The sequence below is a fragment of the Triticum urartu genome, chromosome 7 (assembly GCF_003073215.2).
Source record: "Triticum urartu cultivar G1812 chromosome 7, Tu2.1, whole genome shotgun sequence".
NCBI lineage: Eukaryota > Viridiplantae > Streptophyta > Magnoliopsida > Poales > Poaceae > Triticum > Triticum urartu.
In genome coordinates this window covers 195097635-195105014 of record NC_053028.1, presented here as the reverse complement: position 1 = coordinate 195105014, position 7380 = coordinate 195097635, and positions in this window count along the sequence as shown.

Below are 7380 nucleotides of genomic sequence, written 5' to 3'. Positions count from 1 at the left end.
GATGGAGAGTGAAACGCCTCCCCGGGACTCCCCCGCTCAAGAGGCGGGCGACCTCGAAGTGTCGTCACGGAGGGCCTCTCCGGGTCCGGTGAGGCCAGAAGATAATCCCATAGTCACCCGAAGTCCCCAGCGTCCGGCTCTCGAAGGGAGCAAACAAAAGAATCCGACACCGTCTGGTATGCGGTCGGACGTTCTGAGGGAGCTGTTGGAGCGAGCGGTCATGTCAGAAGAACACCGTATGTTGATGGGTACGGTGATGGAAAGAATTTCGTCCGCCGAAAGCGGATTACATGAAGCCTTTATGAGTCTATTGACGGGCTTTGAGGTACGTGAAATGATATACTTTTTGATAGTACCACATATGTTAGGTGTGCCCTGTGTAGATAGTAGCCCCTGAGACTCTGGTTGTCGTCGAGAACAGCGGCGAACAGAGGATCATAGTCCCAGGTAATAACCAGACTGCCTTGATGTGCAGATGGTGGAGGCTCCGGTGGCTAGCCGGACTAATGAGTTTGCCAAACTAAAGCAGCAATTGGATGCGGCAGACGCCGACATCGAGCTTGTTAACAAGCGTCTTGACGAGTCATAGGGTAAGTAATGTTTTCTGGTGAATGTCACATAATAAGAGCAGCATGATGCTAGTATATTTAATATGTTGTGACTGCAGACGGAGCTGCCACCATGGAGACCCTTCGGGCAAAACTTGCCCGAGCCAAAGAACAAGCAAGAGCTAGTAATGCGGCTGCTTTGAAGGCGGTTGAAGAGTTAAGAGCCGAGAAGGCTGCGCATTGTGAAAGCAAAGAGAAGATGGCCAAGATGGCCGTGGAATTAAAAGGCACTGCCGACCGTTGCCAGTTCCTTGAAGAAGAAAACCGAGTGAAGGCAGCGGACCTTGAAAAGGCCACGATGGCGACCAAAGACACTCGCTCTGCTATGAGGGCGAAGAAGGAGGAGCTGCGCGAAGCTAGGGATATTGTGGCTGGGAAGCCCTTTCTGCTACAAAGGAAGTTCGGAGATCCGCGGTATGCCCCTCTGGATCGGCTGTGGAGTTCGGCAGATGCATATATGGACTTGGCTGCAAGCGCTGTCGATGCGGTCGAATACTTCCGAGATTAGACAGATCGTGAAGTGGACAAGCTGTTCTTATCGCAATTTAACATTCTGGAGCGTCCGCTTCCCTTGGGTGATCAGCTAGCCGAATGGGCCGAACTTAATAGGTTGTCCGGACTTGCCATGAGGTCCGTCGTAGATCATTTGTGGCCGGAGAAGCCGAAGCCGAACAGCTATTTCAGCTTAGTGCAGCAGTTCCTTGGTGCGGTGCCGCGCATCAATGCGATGAAGAGGTCGGCGTGCATAGAAGGCTCGTGGATGGCCTTTGCCCGTGTCAAGGCATACTGGGCGGAGATGGATGCTACCACTGTTGCGGCGCAAGGTTCGGCCATAGGCCGAGTAGCTGCCGAGCACTATTTTGAAGAGGTTCTTGAGGGTGCTCGTTTGATAGAGGCCCAGTGCTCGAAGAATATTATGTTTGAGTGACATGTATTCCCATTGTAAACACAATGTTTTTATGAAATGTAGTAAGGCTGTATTTATACTTTTGTCGGAAAGTAATATGGTGCCTCCTGTGCGGTCGTTTACGTATATATGTATATAACCTGAAAGATTGCAGTCGTCGGCTTCAACCCCCACGCATATAATGCGGAGGTGCTCGCAGAAAACGCATGTTCACACTTAACCCAATGTCTTGGTCCTATTAAGGAGGTGATAGCGCAGTGAACGAGGCAACCGGACTATGATGCTTTAACACTTTCACTTAGCCATAGGAGTTTGACGGTGGGGCTACTATATATCCCCTGGTGGCTCCGCACTCTCCCAAACTCGGGGTGCGTATATGCCTGGCCAGGAAACGGCCCTTCATTAAAGCGGAGGAATTCTAACATTCCGATAGGTCGTCGAGTGGTTGACCAGTCTCGCGCTATATCATGACAGTCAGTTTTCGGCTTTCTCTACTGAGGTGCTCGTCCAGACGAACCAGGGCACAATCGCAGTAGTTCTCCTGGTGCTGCCTTAGCCGATAGAACGGAATGTAAGGCACCAAAACACAGGAGCCGGACAAACCCAACATTTGACCAAAGACATGATTCGGAGCTGATGCATATAAGACCAAACTCGCGACGCCGAACACTCCCTAAGGTATTCGGTCTTTATGGTATAAACCGCGCCTGAATAGTGCCCTTTGTAAGAAGCCCCTTGTGTCCAGGTACGGGCGTTATTCTGACATGGCCACATGCCAAGACGTCAGCATCCTTCTCAATTGTACTAAGAATCCGAGGGATGTGTATCAACAAGAGACAGTAAAAAAGGTTTACGCAGGGTCTTAATCTAAAAAGAATCCTTGGTGCGGGTCCCTGCTGCACGTCTGCGCCTGTGTCTCCGTTGTGCCGTATCCTGGACGGGTGTAGCACGGTGGTCATCTGTAAAAGAGAGGAACTTAGGTGAAAAGTTGTCATGCAAAAATGTAGTTTTTTAAAAAAAACATGTATAATTATAGATGAGTAAAAATTGCCACTTGTCTGCGCGCGTTGAGCCCCTTGTATTTGTAATAGGGGTGTGGCCATCAAACCGGTATGAATTACATATAACTGCGCCGGACTCGTCTAACCGTGTCCGTGAGTCTTGACGACCTATCAAATGCTTTAGTTGGTGAGGCCGTTTTTAGTGTGCGGCTGCCAAGGCGGTCGCATTCTCTTCGGCGTGCAAAGATCGCTCAATATTTCCGTTTACTGTAATGATGCCACGTGGACCGGACATCTTGAGTGTGAGGGAAACATAATGCGGTATTGCATTAAAGCGAGTGAAAGCTTCGCGTCCAAGTAGTGCTTGATAGCCACTTTGGAACGGAGCAATGTGGAAGGTTAAATGTTCGCTACGGAAGTTATCGGGGACGCCGAATATAACCTTTAGTAGCAGGGAGCCCATGCAGTGAGCCTCTGGGCCTGGCGATTCTCCTTTAAAGGTAGTGTTGCTATGGCGAGTTTTCGTTGGGTCTATCCCCATTTCACGGATTGTATCCTGGTATATCATGTTTAGACAGCTGCCACCGTCCATCAGGACTCATGTGAAGTGGTATCCGTCAATTATTGGGTCTAATACCAGGGCAGCCCATCCTGCACGCCGAATACTTGCTAAGTAATCACGATGGTCGAAAGTGATCGGTTGAGACGACCAGTGGCAGGACTCCGCGGTGATAGGCCCTTGGGCATATTTTTCTGGGAGTGCCGCTTTGTTTCTCCCCTTGATCACGTGTAACACGTTGACTGTTTTGACTTCTGGTGGACACTTCTTTTGTTCCCAGTGTCTTGCTTGAGAGGCTCATCCTCGTCTTCGCTTGGTGTATCCTCCCCCTTGTGTACGGCGTTGAGCTTGCCGGACTGCTTGAAGACCCAAGATTCTCTGTGGGTATGATTAGCGGGTTTACCAGGGGTGCTATGGATCTGACATACTTGGTCTAGAATTTTGTTTAGGCTGGACAGTTCGTCTCTGGCGCCTTTAGAGGGCGGCTTTTGCTGACTTGGCCGAGAGCTTTTGAATCCGGCGTTTACTGCCGTGCTCTTCGTGCTGTCTTCTTTATTCCGGCGTTTGTTATTGTTGTTGCGCCGTGATTTCCCGTTTCCATCTCTAACTTCGGATGTACTGGGGTCGCTGATGCTGCATCTGGCTAGCCAACTATCCTCACCCGCGCAAAAGCGGGTCATGAGGCTTGTTAATGCTGCCATTGTTCTCGGCTTTTCTTGGCCGAGATGTCTGGCAAGCCATTCGTCACGACGCTATGCTTAAAAGCTGCCAAGGCCTCGGTATCCGGACAGTCGACTATTTGGTTCTTTTTAGTAAGAAACCTGTTCCAAAGCTTTCGGGCCAACTCTCCGGGCTGTTGAGTTATATGACTCAAATCGTCCGCGTCCGGAGGTCGGACGTAAGTCCTCTGAAAATTTGCCCGAAAAGCATCTTCGAGCTCTTCCCAGCTTCCAATGGAACTTTCGAGGAGGCTCTTAAGCCAGTGCCGAGCTGGCCCTTTGAGTTTGAAGGGTAAATACTTAATGGCATGGAGGTCATCTCCTCGAGCCATATGGATATGGAGGATATAATCATCAATCCAGACACCAGGGTCTGTTGTTCCGTCGTATGCCTCTATATTTACGGGTTTGAATCCCTGTGGAAATTCATGATCTAGCACCTCATCGGTGAAACATAGGGGGTGTGCGGCACCCCTATATCCGGGTGTACCGCGTTCTTCGGATGTTTGTTGTGTTGCGTTGTATGCTGGAGCACGCTTACGTGGTCCATAGATGGATCTGGTTGTGCCGTCCTTTTGACGCGAGTCCTCGCGTGGATCGCGTATTGGCTTATGTGAGGCGTTGTTTGCCGCTCTATGTTGGTCGTGAGGTTGCTTATCCGGCCAGATGGTTGTTTTGATTTTTGGTTGTGGGGGATCTAAGGCCTCCTCATCGAATTCAGGTAGCAACTTCCGCTTCGGGTAGCTCTTGGTGGGGCGATTACCGCTGTACTTTGCTGCTATGTTGAGTACTTTGTTCCATCTGATTTGGAGTGTGTCTTGCGCAGCTTTGAGCCTTTGCTTCTGCTTTTTTAGACTCCTCGCGGTGGCAACGAGCCTTGTTGCTCCGGGTGTTTGTCCGGTGTGACGTCATTTGGACTATGATCTTTGACAGAGTCGGGTTGTTCGGCTTGATTCTCCGTGTTGCCGTGGTCTGACAATGGTTCCCCCTGCTCTAACGTTGGGTCTGTATGATCGTTGTTTCTATCGAGGCGGGATTTGGGGCGGCGCTTACGCCGCTGTTTCGACTGCTTCTCGAGGGAACAACCCTTTGGGTTGTCCTTCCGTTCCTCGTCATCGTTTTCCTTTGGTGTGTCCACCATGTATACGTCATGTGGTGAAGTGGGCGTCCAGTGCCCTGGGAGCAGTGGTTCCTGTTCGTCTCCTGCATCGTCGTCCATACCGTCGATGTCTTCGGAGTCGGAGTCGAGCATATCGGTTAAGTCATCGACAGTGGCTATTAAGTGGGTGGTGGGTGGGCGGCGAATTTCTTCGTCATCCGCATCCCAATCCTACCGGGCATAGTTCGGCCAGGATTCTCCTGACAAGGAGAGAGACTTTAATAAATTCAGTATATCGCCAAAGGGCAAGTGTTGAAAGATATCTGCGGAGGTAAACTCCATGATTGGCGCCCAACCGGATTTGAGCGGAACGGGCACAGGCGGTTCGGAGTTCGTGGCCGGAGAAGTATCCGGCAGTTTAACAACACGGCTCTCATGCAAGGTAAAGTTGATGTTCGGCTCGATCGGCGCTGAGGGTAAGGCCTCCGTGGCGGGGTCCATCCACCCGTCCGCGGAAGGCGCAACTGGCTCCGAATTGAGGGTCGGAGCGGCTGCCAGTGCGATCTCCTTAACACTGTCCGATGGTAGAGCTAAGTCATACTCATCGTGACCGCGTGACACACAAGGCAGAGACTCGAATCCGTCGAAGATCAAGTCTCCACGGATATCGGCCGTGTAGTTTAATCTTCCAAACCTGACCTGGTGGCCAGGGGCGTAACTTTCAGTCTGCTCCAGATGGCCAAGCGAATTGGCCCGTAGTGAAAAGCCACCGAACACGAAGATCTGTCCGGGGAGAAAAGTCTCACCCTGGACTGCATCGCTATCGATGATAGTAGGAGCCATCAAGCCTAACGGCGACGACACAGAGGAACTCTCAATGAAAGCACCAATGTCAGTGTCAAAACCGGCGGATCTCGGGTAGGGGGTCCCGAACTGTGCGTCTGAGGCGGATGGTAATAGGAGGCAGGGGACACAATGTTTTACCTAGGTTCGGGCCCTCTTGATGAAGGTAAAACCCTACGTCCTGCTTGATTAATATTGATGATATGGGTAGTACAAGAGTAGATCTACCACGAGATCGGAGAGGCTAAACCCTAGAAGCTAGCCTATGGTATGATTGTATGTTGTCCTACGGACTAAAATCCTCCGGTTTATATAGACACCGAAGAGGTTAGGGTTACACAAGGTCGGTTACAAAGGAGGAGATACACATATCCGTATTGCCTAGCTTGCCTTCCACGCCAAGTAGAGTCCCATCCGGACACGAGACGAAGTCTTCAATCTTGTATCTTCATAGTCTAACTGTCCGGCCAATGGAGGTAGTCCGGCTGTCCGGAGACCCCCTAATCTGGGACTCCCATAGGGGGGTTGGATGAACAGTTCCCGGTGGGGGTGGATGAACAGGACCCCGTGGTGTTGCCTCTGGATGAGCAGGACCCCGATCGATCGAGCCGGTTGGGGCTGGATGAACAGGACCACCCCGTGGAGGGCAACATGAATGATAGACGGTGGAGGGCTGGATGAACAGTAGCCCGTGGAGTGGTGGTTGAACAGGAGCCCATGGAGAGGGCTGGTTGAATAGTAGCCGGTGGAGTAGTGCGCGGTGGAGGCTGGATGAACAGGAGCCCCGTGGATGAACAGTTGCAGGTGGAGGCTGGAGGAGGTCGTCGGTGGATGAATAGTAGCCCGTGGAGGCTGGAGGGGGTTGACGATGGAGATGAACAGTATCCTGTGGAGTCCCGTTTTGCGGTACGCCACACCCCTCCCGATGAACAGGACCCCGTTTCGACCGTAGCGCTCCAACACAAGTCCGTTTCCTCCGTTTTGCGGTATGCCACACCCCTCCCGATCAACAGGACCCCCGTTTCGACCGTAGGAGGTCTGTTTCCTCCGTTTTGCGGTACGCCAGACCCCTCCCGATGAACAGGATCCCGTTTCGAACGTGGCTGGTCGAACACAAGGCCGTTTCCTCCGTTCTGTGGTACACCAGGCCTCGTTTCCATCGGCTGTTCCATCCAAGCCCTCCCGATGAACACGACGACGCATTTCGTTCTGACCCAGCCGATTGGCTCCCCATGAACACGACGACGATGCTATTTCTCCGTTCCGACCCAGCCATGTACACGAGCCTGGCCGTACGTACGCGCGAGTAGGCGTTCGAGACCCCGCCCGTATGTACGTATGTGGCCGTATTTACTTTCTTGCACCCTGGCCGATGTACGCACGTGTACATGCTACGTGCGCGCCTCTACTACGACACGTGCGTGTCTCTACATCGACCAGTGTGTATGTACACGTTCGCGACCAGAATGACAACGCTACGTATGCTTTGACCAGGTGGGTCCCAACTGTTAGACACTTGCGTGCGAAGATGTAGTTGGTGGGTCCCAGCATTCAGGGGGGCGAATCGTTTTTTTTGTTTTTGCCCGGACGCACTTCCTTGCGTGCGAAGATGTAGCTGGTGGGTCCCAGCAGTTAGGGGGAAAC